The 13141-nt window shown below is 24.5% G+C and overlaps 1 long non-coding RNA gene across 2 annotated transcripts in view; it reads left to right on the top strand.

Annotated features, from left to right (window-relative positions):
• The first annotated feature begins 1713 nt into the window (after window positions 1-1713).
• Window positions 1714-13141, top strand: part of LOC111612461 — a 42623-nt gene continuing 31195 nt past the window's right edge. The window contains exons 1-3 of one of the 2 annotated variants that reach the window (XR_002754607.1): window positions 1714-7905; window positions 8343-8500; window positions 12141-12208. This is a non-coding gene — a long non-coding RNA (uncharacterized LOC111612461). Of the gene's footprint in view, window positions 7906-8342; window positions 8501-9087; window positions 10921-11357; window positions 11516-12140; window positions 12209-13141 lie in introns of those variants that run through there. The other variant, XR_002754608.1, reaches the window with a different exon arrangement.

Genomic DNA, 13141 nt, shown 5'->3' with positions numbered 1-13141 from the left:
CACCTTTTTTTGATACCCTGTATTTTATATGAAATGTGATTTATAAAGAGCATGTTAAATTAAATTTTATTGTGATATTGAATAACTTTTAGATAGAAGATTAAACATTTGAAATTATATTTAATTAATATAAAAATAGTAATACTGTATATACATAATTATAATTTTGTAAATTTTTTTTTGTTTTATCATAATTATTGAATTATTTGTATAATTTTTAATGCGGTTGTAATTCTTGAGAGTGGAAATCAACTGTCCACGGACATCTCTTAATTGTAAGATAAATATTTTTGTTTGTTAATGACTTTAGTTAATGTCATTGAAATAGAATTTCTAGAATGAGTTTTTACCAATTTGATTTTAATCCTAAAATATTTTTAGGTAAAATTCTCTGATTTTTTTTTTTTTTTTAGGAAGATCATCATATTTATTTAAAACGTCAATCCAGTAATCCTAGTGTGAGTACTTAAATAGGATCTCTCACTTGAATTTAAATTTCAGCATTATAATAATTATAAAATTACATCCTAAACTTTTATTAACTCTACTCATAGAATAGGATATTAATCTTACTTCATTGTTGGTCATACTAAACATTATTGATAAGACCAGATTATATTTAACTCTAAATCTGTTTTTAATGTATATCAATTTGTTTGCATTAGAATATTTAAAACTTATTAAATTTATTTCAGAATTTTTGGATAATTACATTAAAATTCTTTAAAAAGTTTAAATATGATTACTAAATTCAATAATACTTTATAATAAAGTTGCTACAGCATAAGTGAAAATGTAATCCTTAAAATTCCTTAAGTAATTTGCTAATTGAATGATTTCATTCAAATATAAATTAATATTTTGTTTTTAATTTTATGTATTCTTTACAATATGATTTTATTTATTACTATTGTAGATTATCCCAGATAAAATCTCTCCATTCTAATATTTATATTTTCAAATATGAATTTCGTTGTTACCTATAGTTTATAAATGTCTGATAACATGCAGATGAGATTTAAATTTGAAATGATACATTAGATTATTTTCAGGTTAAGAAAAAGTAACAAGAACTAAACATATTAATTAATATTGTATAATCATTACAAGAACATTCTTATTCTGTATAGTTTAATTGCATTTAAAGCCTTGAAGCATGGAATTAATATTACATAAATGTAAAATTTTTGTAGATTACATTTCTTCAGAAAAGTTTTTTTTCTTATAGATGTGCCAATGTATATCAGGGAGTTTTTCAAATTGATCTAGCTGATTTGGATATGAATAAAAATATTCTTGTTGGTCAATCTGTTCTCAGAATAGAGAAAAAGTCGCTAATTTTTTCCCTTTTCTAATAAATTCAATAATCAATGGAAACCATTTAAAAAGACTAAATAATTCAAGGTGTTTACTTTTATATTTAAGATATAATTTCTCAAAACATTACTTAACTATGATTGTCATTAATTTTTAATTGATTTGACAAAATGTGTTTGGATTGAATAACATGAAAGTGGTGCATTTAAATTTATTGAAGATTTGTTCTAAATTTTTTTCACATATCTTCCATAATTGTAAAAGCAAAATAATTTAAAAAAAATATATTTTTTTAATCTTTAATGTTTAAATAATTTTCTGATATTTCTACATTGTCTGTCTTAATTCAATAATTTACAATAATAATAATTTCTTTATGATAAAGTAATACTTGTAAATAAAAATTTAAAAAAATGCTTTTGTGATTTTAAACTGTTCTAAAAAAATAAAATTAATACAATTTCTGGTTTTAATTTTACTAGTTACAAAACAGATTGGATCTAATTATATAATTTCAAATTTATAAATGGAGTATTAAATAAAGCAGTGAAATATGTAAAGTATTTTATCAACCTACACAGCATTTATAAATAAAACTATACTGAAGAAATAATAATGCAGTTTAAATTGAAAGAAATGATGAAATATTAAAGAAAATTAACTATTATGTTTTAGCTGTAATAATAATAATCTACCTAATGAAAAACTTTATTTTCTTTATAAATAAGAAATTATCTCTTGTGATTTTTCAAAAGTTAAACCATAATTTTATAATTTACAGATTGAAAGAAATCACTACCAGTTTGATTGTAAATAATTTTAAAATGTGTTCTGATCAATTTAAGATTTATAATATCAAGACATAAGATGACATGCTAATACAATTTTTACAAAGGAAAGCCATTTTGACAAGCAGGAACAACAGATAAATTTGCAGTAGTTCAGAATGAGGGAGTGCAGTTTATTCTTTTTATTGTAGTATTAATAATTAATCAGATTCATCATACAAATTAAATCTAGATGATCCAACACTAACTGTTTTTTACTCCACATTTTCAGAAGCAAGGTTGGTTTTGTTGCTACAATGCTTGCATATATGTAACATTCACCAGGTTTGAAGTAACTATACCAAGCAATAACTGTCCTTGTCAGGATTTGTAGCCATTTGCATATTTTTGCAGTTTCTTACAAACACTAGAAGTTTTCAGCACTGAAGATGCGATTCGATAGCTTAGAAACTATATCTGGATGAAAACTTTCTTGCAGTATTTCAGTAAGTAACAACTTCATTTGCTGTACTGTCAATAAGAGATCCTTCCACTGACAAACGATTGTTTTATCATCTCAAGCATAGTGTTGCTAATCTAATTTCTTTATTAGTACATATGCATGTTACTTGTTTTAAGTCTTAACCTGTTGAGGAGTTGGTTTTTCTTTTTAATATTTCAGTCGGTGAAAATATATGTATTAGTTATTTCTTTTTACTGCAATTTTTGTTTGATCTGATTCTGCCATTCAAAGGGAAAGATTTCGATGGAAATGCCAATTGTCACAATGTTTTGGAAGATGACAAGGATTTAATAGGAAAAAGTTATCTATTTACTTTATTTTTAAATAAAATAGATCAACTCTGCAAATCTTTCATTCTTTTAACAGAGAGATTCAATGGAAATTTTTTTGGGCTGGAGAACAACTCTGGAAAGTAAGCCAATAATAACATTTCTTTAGAAAGCTAGTTTTTTGGAATTTTCATGTAGAGAATAACTTGTGAAATTGTACAGATTGATGCGTGAGTTTCAATACTGATGTAATCATTTAAATATCTGTGAAAATACTATTTGAATTTTACTACTGTTTATTAAGTTGTGATTTCGGCAGTAAATATTATGTTGCTTTTTCTTTTCTATTGATTTTGTTACAGAGAAAATGAGTTTGCAGGGTGGGAAGCAATGAAGTGTAAGTACTAACCAAATTTGTTTTGCTAGTTGATGTTGAGTTCATTAATTTTTATTATTAGTTTATTGCAAGAAACATTTTAAAAAAGATTAAATTGAGGTGTAATGAATGTAAATTGTTTTGCTTTTATGCTTAATGGTAACCATTGCTTGGTTTCCTACCAGATGGGACACTTATTTGCAGATTATTCTTTGTCACTAAGATTCTTCTACACCAGCTGTTTCAATTGTTGTTCGTTGAAAGTGGACTAGAGAAGAAAAGACAATGTAAGGCTTTTTATTAAAGCGAAACATTTGTAAGCTTGACGTTTAAATAGTTTAAAATAACTGAATTTTTTTTAAAAACTTGTAATGAAACTGCTTAATTTTGTCAGTTTGGAAAATTGTATGTGCACATGTAATGCTGATGTGTGGAGATAATTTCATATTTTGCAGCTTACCCATTGAATAAATTTTTATTTCATTGTTATCTGATATATGCAGTATCATTTAGATGGCATTTGTATTTTTATTACATGCATGATTGCTTAAAAGCATGGAAGCACATATGGAATTTAAAATTTCCCTGCAAGTAAAGTAATTTGACAATTTCATGTGAGCAATGATGTGCAACAAGTGTAAATATAGAGGAATTGTTACTTGCAATGATTTATTGAATAAATATTTGACAATGTTTTTGATATTCTAAAAATAAATATATTTTTTTAACAGAAGAGACTGACTTATTTAATTTGTGCATTTTCAAATTGAAAGATAATTATGTGATATGAATTTTCTTTAATGTTTATTTCTAAGATGCTTGTTGGCACTTGCTGCTATAAAATGTAACTTTTAAATTGTAATTTTCAGTATATTCTATGAATGTAGGTTTGATGAAGTGATTTGTGCAGAATGTAAGTTTTATATTTGGGTTTATTGGAAATGTATTGGGCAAATCATGGTGATCTGAAGGCGAGTGTGTGAATATTTGGCAGATGGAGTTGCAGATACGGCATGTGTTATTTATGACAAAATGAGGATGTAAAGAGCAGGGAGTATAAGAAACTCTGAAAAGAATTTTTGCATTATGTACTTGTATGTTTATTAAGTCATTTACTCTTTGCCTAGATATATTCGACAGCAAATTGGCATATGCAGTTGCTTCGATATCTTAATTTGAATTTTAATTTACCAGAATGCATTAATTTTCTGTATCAGTGGCACAGAAGAACACACAGTGCAAAGTGATTTCAGGGAGTAAAAATTTAATTATTATTGATGAATTAGATTGATTGTATGAATTTGCTTGATATTTTGCAATGAATTGCAGGTTATGCAAGAAATATAAAAAAAAAGTAGAAAAAGTTGTTTTAGTTTGTTAGGTGGATAATAATAATGTTTAAAGTTTGAAGATTACAGGGTCGGTATGAAGCATTTATTTATTTAGGGAGAAGATTTTATATGGCAAAGATTGTTGAGCAACAAAAGTAAACAGTTTTCTTTTCATAGATTTTCATGAATAACATGCATGTTAAATAACTTCTTATAATCATTTATGTATAAGTTTTGTAAATTTATTTCAAAATTTCTGCTTGTTAATTTTTTATATTTTTTTTAAAATTCAATAATAATAAAATGTGTAATTATTTATATTCACAGCATTTAATTTTCTTGATTAGTTATCATCTAAATCTTTTGGGATGGGTTATCTATAACTTATTGCAATTGTTTTGATTTTTGGACTTTAACAGAATAGACCTTTTTTCCCTACAGAAATGACTAATTTTGATTTTAAAGTTTTTAGTCAATAAATTGATACTCATGTACAGGTAAGTTTATTTTGCACTTGTGAAAAAGGATGTATTATTATTATTTATACAATTTTGTTTTATTAATATAAATTTCAAGTTGTGCATTTTAAGCTGCTGCTGATATTTCTTTTTATAATTGCTTAAATTAATTAAAAAAAAGGCATAACTATTTTTTAAAATATATTTATAAGTTCTTGTATACACTATAATGCAGTCACTTTAAGGCTAATAATGAATAATTCTACATTAATTGAATCTACTAGTGCATATTATTGATATAAGCTGTACTTTAGTGAATCTTTAATAAGCAAGGTATTACAGTATCTTGGAGATATAACCATCATCCAGATTCTGCTGATATCAATTTTCTATCTTAAAGTTATTATTCACTAGTGTCTTCTGTATAAAAGAATGCAAGATAATTTTATAAGATACAAGAGTATCTTGTGCTAATCAAATATCAACAAATTTATATAATACTTCATGCAAAATATTATTGATTTTTATAAAGCTGAAACAAATCTCAATAACAACTATTTAAAATTTTTATAGTACATGAACAATCATGCTATGAAAGGAAGAACAAAATTGTTCTAGTTAATGATCTATTGCAGACATCTTTGCCAAGCAAGATTCGTCATACTGCATTTTAAAGACAACTTAAGATGTTTTGATGTCTAGGTTGAGCACAAGTTGAATTGGCAACATTTGAATAAAGCAAGCAAAGAGAAAATGCGATGAGAATAGCAAAAAGTGTACAGTTTAACAAGAATCTTTCATGTTTTTAGAATAAAACAGTAATTTTTTTTGTTTGGTGATCTGAATTAATATATTAATTACTTCATATTTTAGGACAAAAAGCAATAACAGAATTATTTGGCACAAAGTAGCCATTTGTGTATTGTTGCAGCTTTACCTATACTAGAGATTTTAATGTTGAATTTATTCCTTCATGTCAATGACATTGTTTTGTTGCTGAATATTTTAAAATTTACTATATATCAGATAAATGAAATAATTACAATATTTAAATAGGAATATTAATTGCTTGTTACCAGAACTTAGGAAAAAAAAAACAAGTCAATATTGAAAACCACCAGCAAAAAATAAAATTTGGAATTTGTTCTACAATTTAAATTGTGTGTTAAATCTGCATGTTTTGAGTTTTGAAAATACTACTATTTAATCAATGAAATTATTTGCAGAATTGTGTGTATCTGAAACATGATGTCTGAAGTCTTGTGCATTTGCTTGTTTTAGTATGAAAGTTTTTTTCTCATTTTGATGTATGTATGGAAAAACTTTTTAATGAATTCATTATTGCTTTATAAAGCATCTTACTACTAACATTATGAAACAGTTCAGTTATAATAAGTTTTTTTAGTCATATAGCAGATTTATCTGTACTGAAATAGTGTCCACTGATCATTTTGTGATAACTTTTAATATATCTGTTGTATTGTATTGACAGATTTTTCAATTGCTTGTGATATTTCAGAGCAAGTATCTAGAAGTTGAGTTCTATTGGATTTACTATCTTAAACATCATATACAAAGTAGTTAGGACCACGAATATATTTTGCGTAGTCTAGACTGCAAGAAACTTTTGATAAAAATTTAATTTCTAATTTTTAACTCTAAATTAACTTTTAAATATTCAATATCTTATCCTGCTGGTGCTACAGATTGTTCTCTAGTATAACAAATATTCAATCTATAAAAAAAAAAGATATCATTATTTCATTTTTATTATAATTTTTGCATTTTTTGCAACAATTTAGATCTAGATTTCAGAAGATTTTGGAAATTGCAGCTCACCAAAGCATTGAAAACTAGATTGATTATATTCATTACATCAGTTCAGTTTGATTGGGTTTAATTTATTATACATTTAAATGTTGTCTGAATGTTTATAGTTGACAAAATTGAGAAACTATACAGATAGAGAAGAAATCTTTTCAATGGCTGAAGAATTATAAGGACAAACAATAGGGAGTATAACAGAACATTAAACTTTTTAGTATTAAAATTTATTCTACATATGCTCCAAAACTGTTTAATCTTTTAGATTGTCAAGTTTCGTCAACGAAGATCAAAGTAAAAACATTCAAATATGACCTAAAGCATCTTTCAATTTGCTAAGTTTTGCATTAACCAATAATGAAGAGTATATTTCTATAAATGAATTTCAGGGAGTAAAAGTTTATGGATTTATTATTTTTAAATGTTTTCAGTTAGAAGAAAAACAAAATTAATAATTCTTAACTGTATTAAGTTAATAACAAATTAGAAATATAACTAAATTTTGAGAGGTATTGAATATCCATTTTTATAGCAAGGTAATGTATTTTCATTAAAATTTCCTAACTTTGTAGTTTAGATTTGTTAATTAGGTTTATAATTTGTTATAGTCAAATATTACTTAAAATGGATCTACGGAGAGGGAGTTGCTTAAAATAGATTTAAAATGTTTAAAAAAAGTAATTATCTTCATCTAAGTGTTACTTAAATGTTAACAATTGTAGAAAGCTTAATTTTATTATGTCAGTACTGTTATAAATCATTAATTTCTAAGATTATGTAAATGGGGATTAAGTTTTTTAACCCTCTCTGCCCATTGGGCACTAAGAGGGATTTTTTTTAACAACCCCATTAAGTCTCTCAGGGTTTAGTCAGTCTCACAATAGGGCAGCTGGATAGTGAGGGATGATAACATATCTGTACGGCCATCCTGAAAAATTCCCGAGGTTTTTGACTCTTCCGAATTTGATCCTGGATTCCCTAGATTGGTAGGCTGTCACCTTAGCCACTTGGCCATCTGGACTCAGAGACAATCATTTTAGGTAATGTTCTCCTCTTATTTTAAAATTTTATTGAAATATTTTTCAAATAATTACTGTAAAATTTGAATTCAATATATTGTGATTATGAAATATCTGAAAATATTCTTCAAAATAATTGGTCTCTCTTGTATAGTTCAGTAACGTGTTAAAGAATTTTAATCCGGTTTTTTAAAATATTTTTTTTTTTAAACTTTGTGGATAATTGTAATTTTTTTAAATGTAGTTTTGTGTATTTACTAAACTTGTAATTACAATATAGTAAAAATCAAAATTTAAATATTTAAATTAGAATTTTGTTAAAAATGAAGATAAAGATAATACTAATTCAGTTTACTAGTATAACAAACAGATTTTTTTAATTAAATTCTATAAATTTATTCCTAATGTCTTCGATTAGGAACACAAAGAATTTATTATTTTTTTTATTACAATATTAGCAAAGTCAGGGACTATAAATGTCACCTTCTCCCAGTAACGGAACAAGAAAATTCATAAAAATTCACTAAAACAGTAGGCATAACAATTCTATTGACAAATAATAGAGGCATCTGGAAAATGATTTCAGAGTAATGAAGCTTGGATAAATGATGGAAAGGTGGGTTAATGACATATTACCTTCTTTGTTGTTGTCGAATGAGTGAATGTCCATCTCAGATGAAGTAAATCCTTTATAAATGATTAATATTTTAAAAATTACAATTTTAGGATTGCATTTTTGAAATTAAAATAGGTCTGACATATCATTTAATATCATATGATATATAATGTAAATATTATATATTTATACAAACATATGTACACGCATAAATATCTTCAAACTTTAATAATAATTTTATTGCTCTATAAGCATTTAAATCAAACAAAATGATGTAAATATGTTAAAGATAAATTTTTGATGATACATTCAAAGTAATTTACCTGTACAGTAAGCTTTTTCAAAATTGTATAATGTTTAATGTCTTTTTTTTATACTTTATTTGGTTTGAAACAGTTTTTTTATTTGCATGTATATTTTTATTTTAAAGTGTAGTCAAATTAATTTAATTTCAATTATTAAATTTGAATGTTATTTAATTTTACTTTTCTAATATTTTAATTTTCGAATAAAATTTATATAAAGTAAAAATGAAAAATGTTTTTAAATTGCANCTGAATATTTTGAAATTTACTATATATCAGATAAATGAAATAATTACAATATTTAAATAGGAATATTAATTGCTTGTTACCAGAACTTAGGAAAAAAAAACAAGTCAATATTGAAAACTACCAGCAAAAAATAAAATTTGGAATTTGTTCTACAATTTAAATTGTGTGTTAAATCTGCATGTTTTGAGTTTTGAAAATACTACTATTTAATCAATGAAATTATTTGCAGAATTGTGTGTATCTGAAACATGATGTCTGAAGTCTTGTGCATTTGCTTGTTTTAGTATGAAAGTTTTTTTCTCATTTTGATGTATGTATGGAAAAACTTTTTAATGAATTCATTATTGCTTTATAAAGCATCTTACTACTAACATTATGAAACAGTTCAGTTATAATAAGTTTTTTTAGTCATATAGCAGATTTATCTGTACTGAAATAGTGTCCACTGATCATTTTGTGATAACTTTTAATATATCTGTTGTATTGTATTGACAGATTTTTCAATTGCTTGTGATATTTCAGAGCAAGTATCTAGAAGTTGAGTTCTATTGGATTTACTATCTTAAACATCATATACAAAGTAGTTAGGACCACGAATATATTTTGCGTAGTCTAGACTGCAAGAAACTTTTGATAAAAATTTAATTTCTAATTTTTAACTCTAAATTAACTTTTAAATATTCAATATCTTATCCTGCTGGTGCTACAGATTGTTCTCTAGTATAACAAATATTCAATCTATAAAAAAAAGATATCATTATTTCATTTTTATTATAATTTTTGCATTTTTTGCAACAATTTAGATCTAGATTTCAGAAGATTTTGGAAATTGCAGCTCACCAAAGCATTGAAAACTAGATTGATTATATTCATTACATCAGTTCAGTTTGATTGGGTTTAATTTATTATACATTTAAATGTTGTCTGAATGTTTATAGTTGACAAAATTGAGAAACTATACAGATAGAGAAGAAATCTTTTCAATGGCTGAAGAATTATAAGGACAAACAATAGGGAGTATAACAGAACATTAAACTTTTTAGTATTAAAATTTATTCTACATATGCTCCAAAACTGTTTAATCTTTTAGATTGTCAAGTTTCGTCAACGAAGATCAAAGTAAAAACATTCAAATATGACCTAAAGCATCTTTCAATTTGCTAAGTTTTGCATTAACCAATAATGAAGAGTATATTTCTATAAATGAATTTCAGGGAGTAAAAGTTTATGGATTTATTATTTTTAAATGTTTTCAGTTAGAAGAAAAACAAAATTAATAATTCTTAACTGTATTAAGTTAATAACAAATTAGAAATATAACTAAATTTTGAGAGGTATTGAATATCCATTTTTATAGCAAGGTAATGTATTTTCATTAAAATTTCCTAACTTTGTAGTTTAGATTTGTTAATTAGGTTTATAATTTGTTATAGTCAAATATTACTTAAAATGGATCTACGGAGAGGGAGTTGCTTAAAATAGATTTAAAATGTTTAAAAAAAGTAATTATCTTCATCTAAGTGTTACTTAAATGTTAACAATTGTAGAAAGCTTAATTTTATTATGTCAGTACTGTTATAAATCATTAATTTCTAAGATTATGTAAATGGGGATTAAGTTTTTTAACCCTCTCTGCCCATTGGGCACTAAGAGGGATTTTTTTTTAACAACCCCATTAAGTCTCTCAGGGTTTAGTCAGTCTCACAATAGGGCAGCTGGATAGTGAGGGATGATAACATATCTGTACGGCCATCCTGAAAAATTCCCGAGGTTTTTGACTCTTCCGAATTTGATCCTGGATTCCCTAGATTGGTAGGCTGTCACCTTAGCCACTTGGCCATCTGGACTCAGAGACAATCATTTTAGGTAATGTTCTCCTCTTATTTTAAAATTTTATTGAAATATTTTTCAAATAATTACTGTAAAATTTGAATTCAATATATTGTGATTATGAAATATCTGAAAATATTCTTCAAAATAATTGGTCTCTCTTGTATAGTTCAGTAACGTGTTAAAGAATTTTAATCCGGTTTTTTAAAATATTTTTTTTTTTAAACTTTGTGGATAATTGTAATTTTTTTAAATGTAGTTTTGTGTATTTACTAAACTTGTAATTACAATATAGTAAAAATCAAAATTTAAATATTTAAATTAGAATTTTGTTAAAAATGAAGATAAAGATAATACTAATTCAGTTTACTAGTATAACAAACAGATTTTTTTAATTAAATTCTATAAATTTATTCCTAATGTCTTCGATTAGGAACACAAAGAATTTATTATTTTTTTTATTACAATATTAGCAAAGTCAGGGACTATAAATGTCACCTTCTCCCAGTAACGGAACAAGAAAATTCATAAAAATTCACTAAAACAGTAGGCATAACAATTCTATTGACAAATAATAGAGGCATCTGGAAACTGATTTCAGAGTAATGAAGCTTGGATAAATGATGGAAAGGTGGGTTAATGACATATTACCTTCTTTGTTGTTGTCGAATGAGTGAATGCCCATCTCAGATGAAGTAAATCCTTTATAAATGATTAATATTTTAAAAATTACAATTTTAGGATTGCATTTTTGAAATTAAAATAGGTCTGACATATCATTTAATATCATATGATATATAATGTAAATATTATATATTATACAAACATATGTACACGCATAAATATCTTCAAACTTTAATAATATTTTTATTGCTCTATAAGCATTTAAATCAAACAAAATGATGTAAATATGTTAAAGATAAATTTTTGATGATACATTCAAAGTAATTTACCTGTACAGTAAGCTTTTTCAAAATTGTATAATGTTTAATGTCTTTTTTTATACTTTATTTGGTTTGAAACAGTTTTTTTATTAGCATGTATATTTTTATTTTAAAGTGTAGTCAAATTAATTTAATTTCAATTATTAAATTTGAATGTTATTTAATTTTACTTTTCTAATATTTTAATTTTCGAATAAAATTTATATAAAGTAAAAATGAAAAATGTTTTTAAATTGCATTATTTTTAAAAATTAAAAGCAGTTAAATCATTACATAGACTAAATAATTGTATAAATAATTTATCCATCTCAGTTTCTCCAATGAAATCTGGAGTTGTGCTTATTGGATCTCTTGCTGATTTTACTAAATTTATAAATACAGTAAGTTAATTTATAATTACTTATTTACATTATTAAAAATATTCTTAATAGTTTTTTTTAATGTCTTAATATAATTAGTGTAGTGATATATAAATAAGGATAGATGATATTTTATTAAATATTGTATCCTAATATTTTCGCAAATAAGTATCTTGATAGCGACGTTAAATTTTAAACTTGAACAAAAAAATTTTTTATTTTGGCATTACTTGAAAATGGAATAAATAAATAATAAATTAACACTTGGATTTTATATATAACAATATTTGAAATGTTTAAGTGTAGTGTCAATGATAAAAATTGAGAAAAAGGTGGGAAAAAAGGATTTAAATTCCTTTTGCATGATATTCATGACAATATGAAGATAATTTTCATAAGAGAACAAATACAAGAAATTCAAGCAATAAAATGAAATAAAAATTAATTCAGAAAATGCTAATTTTTTAAAATGGTTGGTCAAGAGGTGGGTGAGTGGTGGTCTTAAAAATTTGCCATTATATGTAATGTACATATGTGTTTATATATTTTTTACTATTAAAAAAAATATCAACTTTAATCATTGAATCAAAAAAAAAAAAGGTGTGATGATGATGCAGTCAAATAATTAAAACATTATTGAAAAATAAAATATTTAATAATTATTACAATAAAGTAAATTTTAATAAAAATCTTAACATGAAATTGTCATCTTATTACACTGAAAATACCATTATAAGAATTACAAATGCTTTTAAAAATGAAAAATTGAAATGTTTATGAAAACTTGGTCAAAATTAATCATAATTTGAAACACGAATTTTGTAAAAGAATATGTAAAAAATAATTATATATATGTAAAGCTATATAATGTTGATTAATTTGTATTTCTATTATGGTACATACTTAAACAATTTTATCATCACGTTTATGTAATATATTGATGATTATTAACAA

This window comes from Centruroides sculpturatus, unplaced genomic scaffold (assembly GCF_000671375.1).
Source record: "Centruroides sculpturatus isolate CEXI.00-Female unplaced genomic scaffold, Cexi_2.0 scaffold1762, whole genome shotgun sequence".
NCBI lineage: Eukaryota > Metazoa > Arthropoda > Arachnida > Scorpiones > Buthidae > Centruroides > Centruroides sculpturatus.
Note: the sequence above shows the minus strand (reverse complement) of the source record. Positions and strands in the feature narration are given on the sequence as shown.